General features: G+C 51.0%; 1 protein-coding gene across 1 annotated transcript in view; it reads right to left on the reverse strand.

The window, feature by feature from the left end:
* Positions 1–12,939, reverse strand: part of VWA5B1 (von Willebrand factor A domain containing 5B1) — a 68,449-nt gene extending 55,510 nt beyond the window's left edge. Inside the window, exon 1 of the mRNA XM_015441497.4 lies at positions 12,727–12,939. The gene's annotated coding sequence lies outside the window, so the exon portion shown is untranslated. The remainder of the gene's footprint in view (positions 1–12,726) is intronic.
* Positions 12,940–16,268: the final 3,329 nt, after the last annotated feature.

Below are 16,268 nucleotides of genomic sequence, written 5' to 3' on the forward strand. Positions count from 1 at the left end.
CTCCTTGTGTCTTAGCTTCCTCCGGGTCTAAGCTGGGAAGGTCCCATGGGCCTCTGCCTAGCATCTGCCCTAGTAACCCCTTACCCTGACTCTGATCTTATTGCTGAAATCTACCCTTTCCTCTTGCATCCACAGCACATTATTGTCCCAGAAACAACATGTTTCTCCCACCTGCAAAGCCATTCTGGAAGCATCTCACCCTCACCGTGGTCTGATCCTTCCCAGATCCTGCTCCACAAAGTTGGGGTCCCCCACCGGTGTGGGCTCAGCCAGGCCTGGGCTGGATGAAGACTGTGAGCCCACAAGCAATTCTGGACTTGCCACCTGCCCTTTTACCTGGGGTTAGAGGCCTTTGCTCCTTTTCTCATCTCCAGCCCCTCTAGGAAGTCCTGCTTTCATGGCCCCTTTAGAAGCCTGTGCTCCAAAGCCACCCAATCACAGACAGCACCAACACTCTTATCAAAGTAGGGCCAAGTCTGTAGGTTCTCTGGATCTGGTCTGATTGTTCTAACCTTCTAGAATTCTGGGCTTCTCGTATTCTGGTCTCCTTCCTCTAAACCTCCCCATGTAGGCCTATATCCAGCCAACGTGGGTAACAAATCCATGATTGTGAGGCCCACCCTCACCCCGTTTACCCCGTGCTCCAGCCAGCCAAGAACTCTTGCTATGCCTCCAAACAAGGCTGACTTCTGCTACCGCTATCTCTTCTGGCACTGAGGGCTTTGCCGGGAATGCTGTCTCCACCTCTCCACCCTTAGCCATCCTTCAAGGCCAGCTTCAATGTTATCACTGCCATGGAGCCTTCTCGGGGTCCTGCATTGCCTAAGATTGCCCCCTGCCACCAGCACAGTCAGCACCACTCACGTTATCTATCTCATCATCCATGTGCCATGTGTCCATTTAACAGACCTATATGGAGGACCTACTCTATGCGAGACACTGTGCTAGGCTGGGCTACTGCAATGACCAAGAAGCACAGGGCCCCTGCCCTCAGGCCTTGTGTCCTGTCCCCCACCCACCCCAACCAGGAGCAGTTAGCCCCCAGAACTTGAGGCAGGATATTCTGTCTCTCCCCAGTGTCTGGCCAGTAGTTGGTGCTCAACAATGAATGGATGGCATGTACTCTATTGGTTGAATGAATGAGTGAGTGGCCAAATAAATAGAATGAAATGTGTCATGGGGTGGATATAGGCCTTGGCTATACAACGGAAGAAATTTATTTCAGCCCAGAGCCCATGAGATTCTATCCTGGAGATAGCTGTAGTCTCCTTTGGTGGGGGCTGGAGATTGGGGGAATAGTAACGGCACAGAATGCTCAGGCTTCTCAGTGCTTTGTGTCCTCACACTGCCTGAGAGACCTGGAGTCCAGCCAGTTGAGACTTCCTGGACAGTCAGTCTGGACAGGAGGCTGGGGCCAAGCCACCCACGATGTCTGGGGCTTCCAGCTAGGAGACTGTGTTTGGGCCGGCTGAAGAAGGGAGAAATAAGTGCATCCACATTTGAAAAGATAAATGAGGGCCATCTATCTGGGCTAGGCATCTGAAAAGATGCTTGTCGGATTGGATCAAGGAGGAAGTCATTTACATATACGGAAATTGTGCCATGCCTGTCCCCTGGGGGCCCAGTAAGACTCCTGCATTGGAGCCTCTGCTCTCTGAGGGTCACTCAGAAATGCACCCACACATCTCTGGGAAAATTGGGCTTTATTACACAAATTCAGTTTACACCCACCTTTCCAGGGGCATGTTTGCAAGGTGAGGTCACCCAGCCCAGCTGCCAGCATCCCTGTGGCTCCACTGAAAAGCACTAAGTAAATTTTCTGTGTGGCTTCGAGCCTTGTTCCGGTCTCCAGCACACCGCTCTCCGTGTGCGGAGGGGCTTGCAGGCTGGTGGCACAGAGGGAGAGCTGGTTTTGAATCCAGCCACTGCCCCTCTAGAGCTACTCTGTTGCAGTGGGGTTCCTAGGGAGTTGAAGACTAAATCCTTGTACTGTGCCTTCCCGCACAACCTCGAAGTGGTAAAATGACAGGCTAGGAAGTGAATTCCTGCCCTGGAATCTGTCTTTCCTCTTCCTTCTCCAGTGCTCTCTCATTGGATGCTTCTTTCAAATTCAGTTTCACCCTCTGTATAGTGGGCAGGTAAAAATGTCGTCTCTTTCTTAGGGTTATTGAGAGGCTTGCAAGGGACACACTGCCCTATAAAATGCTTGTCCCAGTTTCTGGTCCGCAGTAAATGTTGGCTATTGCTTTAATTCCCTTTTCGTTTTTGGGTTATCCTCCTGGTTTCACTCTCCCACCCACTATGACTGTGTCTGGGCACCTGAGCTTTTGGCATTTCCCCTAGTGGCTTTGGCCCCCTACAGCTCTCAGACCTGCCACCCAGCCATCCCAGGGCCCCCTGCCCAGGTGTTGGCTAAAGAATATATTCATTACCTTCCCTTCTCTCTGAGGTCCCAGAGCAGTTTGAGCCAATCTATGAGACTGCTTCCCCGCACACACTGCCCCCCGCGCACAGAGATGCTTTGTGGGGTGGTAGAGGGTGCTGGACCAGGAGTCAAAGTGCCTCCCCCTGGCCTGACGATCAGTTCTGCCACCAACTGCATATGAACCCTAGACTAGGACCCTGCCGTCACACGTGTGGCCTGGCCACACCTCGTGGGCCTGCACGGAGCACAGCTGGTGGGGCATAGAGTATTGGTGGGATCTTAAGACCCTGGGGTAGGGGTCAAAGCTATACTTCTTCCTTGTTATGGTTCTTAGCACATGGAAGAGTGCCCAAAACAGTTTTCGAAAAATCCCAGCTAACACATATTGAGCAATGAGTAGATGCCAGGTGGTGTTCTAAGTGCTTTTCATGAATTCTTTCTGGTAACCCTTGGGACAATCCTATCAAGAAGGCGCGGCTATTATTCCCATTTTGCTGAAGAGGAAGCTGAGGCCCAGCGTGGTTACATTTCTTGGTCAAGGTAATACACTCGTAAGTGGTGGAGCTGGGATTTGGACTCCACCTTCAGAGATCAAACTCCTAACCACAAAGCTTCATCACCCCTCAATACTTATTTGCTGAATGAATACATGAATGACCTGGAGAAGGTCCTTCCCACGGGGTCCCTCTGGGCTCTGGGTCCTGGCATCTTTATTTAACAACAAGAGGATGCGCACCTGGAGTATTCATCCCACCCATCTCTTCAGATTGACAGTCCAGGGTCTCAGTCGCTTTGAGAGACAACCCACATCGGAACTGAGGATGTATACCTGTTCCTCCTGTGCCCCGCCCAGTTGAAGGGATCTAGGTGACTGACTACTTAGTCTCTTCTCAGAGGTGGCGCTGTTTCCTGAGTGCCAGGGGGATTTTCACACTGAAACCCCAGAAAGACCCTATGAGGCAGCTCATCCTCACTTTGCAGCAGAGGAAATCAAGACCTAGAGAGGTGAAGAAAACCTCAGGGTTACACAGTGAGTGGGTGGTAGAGCCAGGATTTGAATCCAAGCATCTGGCCCCAGATTCTGGGTTGTTAATGGTGCCTTCCTTGCTGCCTGCTCCTTTCCAGCCAGGTCCAGGTGCCCAGGCTGAGTTAGTGCACCTGCCAGCCAGCTGCTCTTACACAGGGCCTTTGACCCCTCCACACCGACTGCCGTAAACCCCCAGGGCTCCATCTCTCACCGGCTCCTGCCCTTCTGCTGTGCTTTCTAGGAGTGGGGAGGTGGCGGTAGGAGTGGGGAAAGGAGACAGCATCCTCCCCACGTTTTGAGTGGGGATAGTAGATCAGTACCCTGGCTCTCTCTCCTACCAAGTCAGCACACTAGAGATGACTCCCACTTCGAAGTCATTTCAACAAGATGCCACTGGAGGCCGAGCGCGGTGGCTCACGCCTGTAATCCCAGCACTTTGGGAGGCTGAGGTTCGTGGATCGCTTAAGGTCAGGAGTTTGAGACCAGCCTGGCCAGCATGGTGAAACCCCATCTTTACTAAAAATACAAAAATTAGCCAGGTGGGGCGTTGGGCACCTGTAGTCCCAGCCACTCGGGAAGATGAGGCATGAGAATCACTTGAACCTGAGAGGTGGAGCTTGCAGTGAGCTGAGATTGCACTACTGCACTCCAGGCTGGGCAACAGAGTGAAACCCTGACTCAAAAACAAAAACAAAACAAAAAAACAAAACTGGAACACGAGGGACACACAAACAGCCTCAAAATGGATGTTATGGCACATCTTACTGCAGGAAAACCTTGGGCAAGGTTGGTATTGACCTTCTTCTTGGGCCTCAGCTGGTGCAGAACCAGCCGAAGGTTAAGAGAGAAGGGGGAGACAGTTGGAGAGGTTGCATTTAGAATACCAAGTTCCCCACTGCAACCAGGTTTAAGAAGGCAGGGTTTTAGGGTTTAGAGATTCCCCACACTTTGCACAAACTCCTCCATTGGGTTGTAGGCACTGTGCTAAGAAAGTTATGTGGATGATCACACGGATCCCTCATAACCCTCTAAGTGCAATTTTTCTTTCTTTTTACAGGTGATCTGAGTGAGTATAAGAGAGGTTAGTAAACCTGCCCATAGTCATAAAGCTAAGAAGGGTTGACTCTGGGAACTGAACCCTGGCTGCTTCCATTCCAATGCCTCTGCATTTACCACTATGCCATAGCAAAATCCATGGTAACAGTATCCCACATCCACAGAAGCAAGAGAAAAGCCCTCTCTTTGAGAGTCCGAGGGACAACATGGGGTTGTCAGCAACATAGACTAAACCAACCGGGGACAAGGAAGCAGAGAGAGGAGGCCAGCTGCAGAATCGCCCTCATCAGCCAGCCTGGGCATCAGGAGCAACTCAGGCTCCAGGAATTAGACTCAAAGTCAGGCTTAGACTCGTAGCCCTAGGTGACACAGGCAAGCTACTTCACCTCCCTGACCTCAGTTTTCTGATCTATAAAAGGGCACAGAAGTAAAGCTCGCCCCACTGCCTCGTGACGATGAGAAAGAAGACTGTGCGTAAAGCGCCAGACACAGTGCCTGGCTGACTGCGAAGGTGAGCTGGCGGCTTTGCCCTGTGTAGGGGAAGGTGGGATGTGGGGGTAAAGCTAATCAAGGCCAGACTTCCTGACAGGCTTGTAAGGAATCTTTTAGAAATGGGGTATCTTAGAAAAGTCTTCAAGAATTCAAAGGAAAGGATTAAAAATGATGGTATTGTAAGCAGTGAAGAGGATGTAGCCCCTGACCAGCTTACCCTTTCAAATTCACCACTGAGACCGGGCAGGGTGGCTTATGCCTGTAATCCTACAACTTTGGGAAGCTGAAGTGGAAGGATTGTTTGAGGCCAGGAGTTCGAGACCAGCCTGGGCAACATAGGGGGACCATCTCTACACACATACACAAAAGTTAGCTAGGTGTGGTGGCACACCTGTAATCCCAGCTTCTTGGGAGGCTGAGGTGGAAGAATTGCCTGAGCCCAGGACTTCCAAGCTGCAGTGAGATATGATCATACCACTGTGCTCCAGCCTGGGTGACAGAGCAGGACCCTGTTCTGTCCCCTGGGCCCCCAAAAAAATCCACCATGGAGTCATGAAAGTAATCATAATGAGCCTCCATGCCTCATAGAAAGCGATTTATGATTAAAGCACTTTCACATCATGAATTAATTAGGGCTTTATGAATAGGGGCAAAATAAGGGTTATTATCCCATTTTAAGGATCAGGAGACTGAGGCTCAGAGGGAAAATAACACAGGAGGATTGGAGCTCCCAGGGCAGAGCTTCCTCCGTGAATAGGGGACCTGCTGCTTTGCTGTGCTGAGGCTTGAGAGTGGCAGAGGTCAATCCTGCTGGCCACCAGGCATTCAGATCTGCTGGTCAACCCGGAGTGCCAGTGGTCAGAGAAGGGGGCTAAGATCCTTGCAGGGACTCAACCCAAGATGACCTGTCCTTTCTCCCCTATTTCCTGTAAGTATTCTGATCAAGGCTATAATGCCCTGCTCTTGAATAAGGCTGCGTGAGATCTTCATGCCGTTGTACAGAACTTCTGCCTTCTCTTCCACTGGGTGCATGGTAAGCTGCAGCTCCCAGCTTCCTTGAAGGCCTAGATGTGCCTCTGGCTTCAGCCAATGAAATATGTGGAAGTGACGTGTGTCACTACCGGGTGGAAGCTTTCAAAGCCAGTGTGTGCTTGCCCATGCCATGTTCTCTGCCACAGCGATCATGGAGGAATGTGTCCCCAAGGAGCCTCTGTTAAAGGCATGGCCTACTTTGGACATGCAGCAGGAGCAGGAATTAAAACGTTGCTGTTTTTTCACTGCAGCGTAGCCTAATCTAACTTGGCTAGTATAGCCATGAATGTTTGGGTCTTTGAGCAAAGGTGATGGTCCCAGGAATAGAATCTATGGTATCTGAAGGGAGCAAGAGGTGGAAGAAGGTGAGATTGGCCAGTGGGTCCACTAGAATATAAGCTCTAGGAAGGGAGAGGTCTTTGTATATTTTGTCAACAATTGTATTCCCAGTGCCTTAGAAGAGAACCTGACAATCAGCAGGTGCTCATTAAATGCTGAATAAACGAATGAATGACCTGAGGTGAGGCAGGCAATGCAGAGGCAAGAAGCCTGAAAGGCAAAAGTGAATGGTTCTGGAAAGGACTCCATAGTCATTCATTCATAAACTCTACAAGCATTAAACACTCATCATGAGAGATCCCCATGTTAACCCAATAATTTGACCAGAAAAAGCCCACTGTAAGTGAATCTACTTAAAACAGGGACCAACATGTCATACAAAAGGGTGAATGAAGAAAAGATTTTAGTTGGGATTTCATTTTGAAAAATGAGACTAAAAATATGAAAATAGAATCTTATATTGGACCAAAATAAGATTATAGTTACAACCATGTGCCAAAACTTTCAGTCCTCAAAGGACAAATCAAATATTGATTGGTTTAGCAGGGCATGATTTTCCTGAACAAAATTATATGCTAGTATGATACGACATTTTTAAAAAGGTCATATTTCACTGTCACAGCATAATGATCAAAGTTTCTTATCATGAACTCATTGTTGTCCATATTCTCTTCTGTCATTCTCTGGCCTAACTGCCAGATTCTCATTTATCTATGGCCTTGTGTAGGACTAGGAGTCCTCCAGTGTCTTCTTTGATTGGCCTTACTAACTCCCACAACTTTCATGTGATGTCAGTTTCACCATGCAATCCTTCGGCTTTGTATGATCAGCGGCTTACCCCACATGACGGAGAAACTGATGGACACGGATATTGTGTGAGGGGCAGGGATCAATGCTGGTTCTGAGCAAGAACAGACATTTATTCAGGGACTACTTTTGTAAGTGGACAGTCTATTCATGTTCTCTATTAGGATGACATTTTGAAAAACCCACAACCTTGGCCGGGCAAGGTGGTTCACGCCTGTAATCCTAGCACTTTGGGAGGCTGAGGTGGGCGGATCACCTGAGGTCAGGAGTTCGAGACCACCCTGGCTAACATGGGGAAACTCTGTTTCTACTAAAAATACAAAAAATTAGCCAGGCTTGGTGGCGTGCACCTATAATCCCAGCTACTCAGGAAGCTGAGGTAGGAGAATCACTTGAACCCAGGAGGCAGAGGTTGCCGTGAGCCTAGATCGCACCATTGCACTCCAACTTGGGCAACCAAAGAGAAACTCCGTCAAACAAACAAACAAACAAACCTACAACCTCACATCTATGGGGTTGCAGATGATGATTAAGCAGACCCCTTCATGGGGCCTGAATAAAGAAGTGGGGATACTACGGCGAACCAGGTAGACCCATCTCCTGCCCTCCAGCCACTCCCCCAGTGGCCACATTCTAGGCTGGGTTGGGACCATCACTCCAGCTTCCTGCCCTAGCCCTGGGTCCTGTCTCTGTCTCCACAGTGGCACCCATGGAAGGAACCTCTTAGCAGAGAGTCCTGTGCCCAGCAGTTTGATCCTCAGTGTGGTCATGGGAATAGGGAGAAGAGTTTTGTGCTGAGACACCCTGGGACCCTTGCCTTAGGAAGATACACAATGTATGATCTAGCAAATGGTTTTCAGATTGGGGACTAGGATCCCTCCAGACCCCAGTGAGGATTCAAGAGGTGAGATTTCAATTTCTCAGGTTTGTTAATTTGTCTGCCTTTGTTAATGTCTCTTCCTGAGATCTTGATCTGACCACGGTGCTTCCCTGCTCTGTGACTGTTCATTGTGTTAACTAAGCCTGACTTGTTCGTGTCAAATTCAGCTTCTCCTCACAATTCCCCTTTGCAGCCTGATTCCATATTTCTCTTGCACTCTGACTCTGTGTTCCAAACTAGAATATGTGCTATTCCCCAGACATCTGTAAGCCTCAACTTTGCACCCTTGTTTATGTTCCTCCCTCAACCCAGAGCCCTGTGATCCCATCTCTGTGTTTTGAAATCTACTCATCCTGCTGGGTCCTTTCAAACCCACATCCTCCATGTAACCTTTCCCCACCCCTTTGTCTAGGAGTGATTGCTCCTTCCTCTGGGACCCTAGGATCCAGCTTTGCTCAGCTAAATCCTGCTGTAACAATCTCCATGCATGGAATGGTCTTAAGTTCTCTTCTAGAGGGTGGCGCTGCCGTTTGCTATTGCTAGCTCTTTGAGCTCTCCAAGACTTAGTTTTATCATCTGTAAAGTAGAGATTAGTAAAACCTCATGGGAGGTTGGGCATGGTGGCTCACGCCTGTAATCCCAGCACTTTGGGAGGCTGAGGCGGGTGGATCATCTGAGGCCAGGAGTTGGAGACCGACCTGACCAACATGAAGAAACCCCATCTTTACTAAAAATACAAAATTAGCCAGGCGTGGTGGCACATGCCTGTAATCCCAGCTGCTTGGGAGGCTGAGGCAGGTTAATCGCTTGAACCTGGGAGGCAGAGGTTGCAGTGAGCCGAGATTGCACCATTGCACTCCAAGCCTGGGTAACAAGAGTGAAACTCCGTCTCAAAAATAAATAAATACATAAAAAATAAATAAAACTGCATGAGGAAGGCACCAGGTAAGGGAATGACACAAGACAAGGAAGAAACTAGGTACTACTCTTTGTCCCTCTTTCCCCCACCCCCATGTCTAACTGTTCCTTCTCTGCTATTTTTGCAGGCTCATCCTTGGGGCCAGGACTACAGGGAGGCAAGTGACCAGATGCTGAAGACAAAAATTCCTCCAGGTTCAAGCTTGCCCTGCCCTGCTGCAATGCATAAGCAGTTGACTCAACAAAGATATGCCTCTGACTCAGCCCTTGCCTCTGTGTCTCAAAACCAGGAGCTCTTCTCCTGAGTGCTATTTTGCATAAGCTTGGGTAATTGATGACCATTGGTTTCCCCACTTGAGACTGCAAACCTCTTGAGAACAGAGACCCAACATGCCGCCCAGAGCCCGGCATGAAGTGGGCACCCAGTGATCCAATGGTTTTCATTCCTTTCCCTATTTCCACCCTTTCTTGTCTGTTGATTCAAACTGACACTGATCGACCAAGACCTCCTGCCCCTCCCAGCCCTGCCTGTACTCACGCTCTGGTCATGTGAGAAACACTTCCCTGCTCCTCTATGTCCACCCACATAGCCACATCCATCCATGGCTTCCTCCAAATCCGCACTCTAGCATCACCTCCTTGAGGAAGCCTGCCTAGCCCCACACAGAACACTCCTGATCCCAATCCCCTCTCCCTAAGGAATCCAGGAACCCAGAGGGTTGCATGGGATGGAGGACTTGTGCACCCCTGGTGACCTGGAGTCATACTCAGTCCAGTGACCCCACTGGGCTGTTCGCCAGTTCCCCCAGGGATGTCTGTCAGTTTCCTGTTTAGGTGACCCTCTTCTTGGCCTTGCTCAAGCCCCTTCCCAGGATGCCTGTGAGACTACGAGAACCCTATGTCTGCATTGCCTGGTCGTTGGTCACTCGAGGTTGTGTTGTACAGGGAACCACCAGGGGTATCGAGAGAAACCCAGGTAGGTATTCAGCAGAGAGGACCCGAAAAGGAACCCAGGCCAGCGGCCTGGAGAAGTGCTGCCCCTGAGCCTCTGGGTGCCTCTTCCACTGCCTTCCCTTCCTCAGGGCTGTCCCTTGCCCTCATGGAGCTGGCCTCTCACAGAGCCATAACCAGCATTTGCATCATCGTCTGGTAACGAGAGGCCAGCCAGTCAGTGAAGGTGCTGGCTCAGAGCAGAGTCTGGAGCAAAGTCGCAATGAGTGAGACAGAGCAAGCACGAAGGTGCTTCTTCCCTCCGGGCCCAGGGGCTGTCAGGTGAGTGGGGGCCGCGGAGATGGGTGAGTGGGGGCCGCTGGGATGTCTGAGTGGGTGTCCTAGCCCCTTGCAACAGAACACCGGTGTCATCACCCTGGGTGGGGCTCCCTGTCTTCTGCCTCCTCCCCCCAGCCAGGACAACTTTACTAAGAGCCTAATGGCCAATGTCTAGAGCACCTTCTGAGAGCTGTGTCTGGCCCAGATCTGGGGGTGTCTTTAGCTCCTTTTCTGTGAGGTCACATATAAGAGTTTCCTAATCCTGAAGCTAGGGCCAAGGAGGCTGCTCAGAGCCTGAGCCATTTCCAGGTCAGGAGCCTTGGCTCATCTCAGACCAGCAAGGCAGTGGGGTCTACAGGCCACCCAGCCAGGCACGGTGACCACCAGCCCTGCACCATCACCTGGATGGGGCTGGATTGGAGACAACCGAAGCACTATCCCTGGAGACAGATGGCAGCCAAGGCTGGGTGACGTGATGAGGGCCCCGTAGCCACACATCAGACCTTGGGGACCCTGCCCAGCAACCTTTGGGTCAAGTTCAAGTCAAAATCCTCTGCATGTGCACACATGTGCGTGCACACACACACACACACACACACACATGCCCCTGCACTCTTAAATCCCTGCACAGCAGCAAACACACATGCACCCACAAACATGTAAACACATTTATATACACACATCACAGACTCGCTTACCAGCTCATGTAGTTCACCTGATACACGTCACTACCCTCCAGAGAATCCCCTTACACACACGTGCCCTAATATACCTTTCTTTTTCTTTTTTTTTTTTTTTTGAGACAGGATCTCGCTCTGTTGCCCAGGCTGGAGTGCAGTGGCCGGATCTCAGCTCACTGCAAGCTCCGCCTCCTGGGTTTACGCCATTCTCCTGCCTCAGCCTCCCGAGTAGCTGGGACTACATTAGCTGGGACTACAGGCGCCCGCCACCTCGCCCGGCTAGTTTTTTGTATTTTTTTTTTTTTTTTTTTTTTTTTTTTAGTAGAGACGGGGTTTCACCGTGTTAGTCAGGATGGTCTTGATCTCCTGACCTCGTGATCCGCCCGTCTCGGCCTCCCAAAGTGCTGGGATTACAGGCTTGAGCCACCGCGCCCGGCCCCTAATATACCTTTCAAGAGCATATGCCTGCATGCATTACACGAACACACATGCACATGTACTCAGCCCCACCGGCCAACCCAGCTGACCACAGAGTCTCGTGGCTTTATGGCCTCTTCGCAGGAGCAGAAGGACCAGAGCTCATCTAGACCCCTTTGAGCCTTGTCCAGTCCCCATGAGCTGGCTGGGTTTAGACAGGTGAGCCCAGGGAAGGGGCTGCACCCCAGCAGAGAAGACTTACTTCCTAAGTCTTAAAAAAAAAAAAAGGAGGGAGGAGGTAAGGAAGGACAGGAAGGAGGGAGGAAAGAAAGAGAGAGAGAGAGAAAGAGAGGGAAATAAAAGAGAAAGAGAGAGAGGGAAAGAAAAAGAAAAAGATAAAAAAGAAAAAAAAAAGAAAGAGAGAAAAAGAAAGAAAAGGCAAAAGCAGGAATGGGGTTAGTGGGAGAGGCAGGATGGTGTGTGATGCCTGTTGCTCTTCAGAAGGGAGGAGGGAATGGTTCTGGCCCCCGCCCCGCAGGCCTCCTGCTGCTGCTGCGGTGCTGGCGGGCAGGAGCACTGGGTGGAACTGTTGGGGCTGCCGCAGATGTTATGGTGGAACTTCCAGCGGAGGCTTGATGTGTTAGCAGACGCCACACTGCACCTGCTGCTGAGTTCCTCTCCCCTAGCCGCTTCCCTCTGCCCGGGGACCTTTTCTCTTTCCCCTCTTACCTTGGAGAAGCCCAGGGACGCGGGGCTCCGAAAAGGGTGTGCGTTTGGCCGGTGGCTCTGGGGACGGTCACAAGCTGCCGGGCATCCGAAGGGCAGCAGGCATGAGCCCGGCTGCCGGGGTGGGCACCCTGCAGGGCTCCTGACTGCCCCAGAGCTCTGGAGTACAGACGAGGGATGATGGGGGACTGACCAGGAGGTGGTGGAAACAGGTGGCAGGGATGGAAGGTTGAGAGAGGGAGGAAGGAGGCAGAGACAGAGACACAGAGAGGAGATGCAGAGACTCACACACAGAAAAAAGAGAAATAGACACAGAAAGCAAACAAGAAAGAGAAGAGGGAGCAGGAGAAGGGGTGGTGAGGGAGAGAAAGAGAGGAGACAGACAGAAAGAGAGAGAGAGAGAGCAAGAGAGAGAGAGAGAGAGCCGGACCTGAGTAGCAACATGTGGCCACGCTCTCTCACTTCTTATGTTGAAGCATCCTGGCATCCTGGGCTCCTCCCCATGGTGCCTGCATGGTGTACCCACCCTGACACACATGCACATAGACACACAAACTTACCACAGACACACACGCACACACTCATGCATGCCCTTGCCCACCCAGAGCAGCCCCCTTGTCTAGCCTCTCCTCCTCACACAAGTGGGGCCAGCTCTTACCTTACCCCAGAAGCACACGTGTCTAGGTACACACTCCCTCTCTCCACGGCCACAGTGGTTGCCTTCTGCACCCAGCGCTGCTGGAGGTGCGGCCCGGGGCTGGGCTCCAGTGCCCAAGCCCTGCGCCCGCTGCCCTGGCAGCTGGCTTGATCAATGCCCACATTGCGATAGCTGTTTAGGTGGCCTGCAGGAAGCCGAGCCATTTGTTTTGTCAGAGCGTAACCATGACAATCACCCCATACGCACACACCGCTGGTGCTGTTTCCCCACCCCTCGCCCTTCCCTCCCCCTTCTCCAGAGCACAGGAGAAAGCTGGAGGCCACTTAGCAGCCTCAGCTAATTCCTGCTGGGGCTGAAGGAAAGGGCCTGGCCAGTGATAACAGTCCTGCGGGCAGCTCCTTCCTGGGGAGTGGGGCTGCCTCCAGGGTATTTCAGCACTGTGCAGAGCCTGCATGGGCCAGGGATACCTTCTGCCTGTGCAGGAGCTGGCCCCTCTATGTCTCCCTGCTCCCTCAGCAAGTTTAGTTTTTAGCCAAGTGTTACAGGCTGCCAATCCATTTTCCCCCATAAGGCCACAAGACAGCGAACAGACAGCATTGGTGACCGTGGTCATGGGCAGGTCCTCTGCCGGGGCCTTTGGCCATGCCTGTTCACCCTTAGAGTCCCAAGCCATCCCTTGCTGCCCCTGGCCATGCCAAAGCCACACGGGAAATTGCTAGGATTCTAGGTGCAGCTCCTGGAGGCATCAGACTGGAGGTCTGAACTCTGGAGATACAAAGTTGGGTAGCCCAGAGAGCCAGGGGCTTGTCATAATCAAGGAAGCCAAGTGGCCGGTTGGGTTAGGACTGCAAAATCTAAATTCAGAGCCTAGAGTTACAGAGTTCAAAGTTGAGAGATGCTTCAGAAGTACAGGATGGAGCAAATGATCATACGTCTCATTTAAAGCCTTATAAAAATCCTCAAGAAGAGGGCCTTTCTTTCAGGTTTATAGGGAAATTGTGATTCGGAGGGGCAGAGTGACTTGCTGAAGGGTTTATAGGGAAATTGTGATTCGGAGGGGCAGAGTGACTTGCTGAAGGGTTTATAGGGAAATTGTGATTCGGAGGGGCAGAGTGACTTGCTGAAGGTACACAGCCAGGAAATGACAGAGCGGGGATTCAAATTCACAGTGATCCCAACACTGGAAACTCCACTGCATCTTATTGGCCTTTTACAGCTGTCACTGTGTGCTGGGCACTGCACACACAGCCTGGAAGAAGTGCATCTCACTCGTTCTGTTCCAAACCCTGGGAGGTGGATGATATGCTATGTTCATTTCAAATATGAGCTCAGAGAGGTGACATGACTTTCCTAAGACCACACAGGACGTGGAAGAGCCAAAGTTGGAACCCAGGTCTGTCTGATGCCACCTCTCCACCCTACCTCCTTCTCCACACAGGAGGCTTCATCTGGGACCGATGGTCAGCCCCTCTTCTGGACTCTCTGCCTAAGGAGAGTGGAGCCTGAGGAGGGGATAGGGGTAGTGCGTGGACACAATGGGAAAAGGGAGCACAGATGTCATGGGGGGTGCAAGAACTCCCTGCTGGGGTAACAGATGAAGTGTGATCTTAGCCAGAAGTCCACAAACCACTGATTCCCCATTATGGAGTGACAACTTAGGGTTCCAAAAGAGTTTCGAGTCCCCCCTAGAACTTCACGAAACATGCTACCTGAAGTCCCAGGACTTCCCCATCTATGAAGGTGCTAGACAGCTGAAAGGGAAGCCCCAGCAAAAGAACCTTAGAGAACATTCTGGAGGAGGAATTTGAGGGGACTGCTGGGCAGAGGGAGTGAAGGGGGTGAGAGAAAGGTGAACTAGACAAGGGCAAATGAACTTCTCAGGCTTGGCTGTTTTGCCTGGATTACCTCCGAACCCCTGCTGAGGTGTTGGATCAGCCTCTAGAGAGAAGCAAAATCGCTGTCACGGGCTGAGGAGAAAATGACTGGTTGGGTAATGGAAAGGTGCCTCTGTCATATAAGGACTAACCAAGGATGAGACAAAGTTTACCTTCAGTTCGATACTTACACTTGTTCACCTTGAGGCGGGTCTTGGAGCCAGTGCTTGGGGAAAGTGATGATGAGTAAGACACAGATTTCCAGGAACCTGGCACACAGTTTCCCAACCAGATTTTGTCCCACTCAACAGATTCCTGAAGCCTTTCTGCGTGCATTATTTTATTTAACCCTCGTAATCACCCAGTGCAGCAAGTATCATCAGCCCTGCTCAGTATGGCGTGGGGACTGAACATGAGAGGTGAAGTGACTGGCCTGTAGTTATAGCCAAGAAATGGCAGAGCTGGGATTCAAACTCAGTTCTCCATGACTCCCAAGTCTAGCGCCCTTGCAACAATGCTACACGACCTCATGTCTCTTAGAGTGGCTGTGAGTCACTTTTCGGCTCAGAGAGTCCTGGTTCCTTGGAGACAGGGGACGGGGGCTTGGGGACATAGTCACTTAGAATTCTAACCCCCACCACCCCCAAATACCCCCAGGCTCCCAAAGTCCAATTCTCAGTCCCCCACGAGTTCAAGATCCCTGTCTCCCAATGAATATGGGACCAGAAGTCTATATCCACTGGTTATCCTTCTGACTCATCCGTCCCAAGCCTGGAGTTTACATTTTAGGACCAAAACTCTCTGGGAGAACAACGTCAGCCTGGTTGAGTGGATACAAGGCGTGAAGAGGACATGAGAGGTGGCAGGAGACAGAGGACCTGAGATGTGAATGGTGTGAGTGGAGAAGGCTGCGAGCTGCCTCTTCTTGAAGGGTTCAAGATTTTCTTACCCCATTGTATTAGTTTCCTGGGGCCCCCAGAACAAATGACCACAAACTGGGTGGATCAAAACAACAGGCATTTATTTTCTCATATTTCTGGGGGCTAGAAGTTTGGAATCAAGGTGCCAGTGGGGCCGCACCTCCTCTGAAGTTTTCGCAGAAGAACTGTTCCTTGCTTCCTCATAGTTTCTGGCAGTTGCTGGAGATCCTTGTCATCCTGTGGCTTGTAGCTGCGTCCCTCCAACTTCTGCCTACATTTTCACGTGCCTGTCTTCCCTGTGTGTGTCTCCATGTCTGTCTCCAAATCTCCCTTTCCTTTCTCACATAAAGACATTCGATTAGGGCCCACCCTAACCCAGTATGACTGCATCTCAGCTTGATCACATCTGCAAAGACTCTACTTTCAAGTAAGGTCACATTCACAGGTACCGGGGGTTAAGACTTGAACATATCTTACACCGTGGAATACTATGGAGCCATAAAAAGGAATGAGATCATGTCCTTTGCAGGGACATGGATGAAGCTGGAAGCCATCATCCTCAGCAAACTAACACAGGAACAGAAAACCAAACACCGCATGTTCTCACTCATAATTGGGAGTTGAACAATGAGAACGCATGGACACAGGGAGGGAAACAACACACACCAGGGCCTGCGGGTGGGGACGAGGGGAGAGGGAGCATCAGGACAAACAGTTAATGCATGCAGGGCTTAAAACCTAGATGAGG

The sequence above is a fragment of the Macaca fascicularis genome, chromosome 1 (genome assembly GCF_037993035.2).
Source record: "Macaca fascicularis isolate 582-1 chromosome 1, T2T-MFA8v1.1".
NCBI classification, from domain to species: Eukaryota; Metazoa; Chordata; class Mammalia; order Primates; family Cercopithecidae; genus Macaca; species Macaca fascicularis.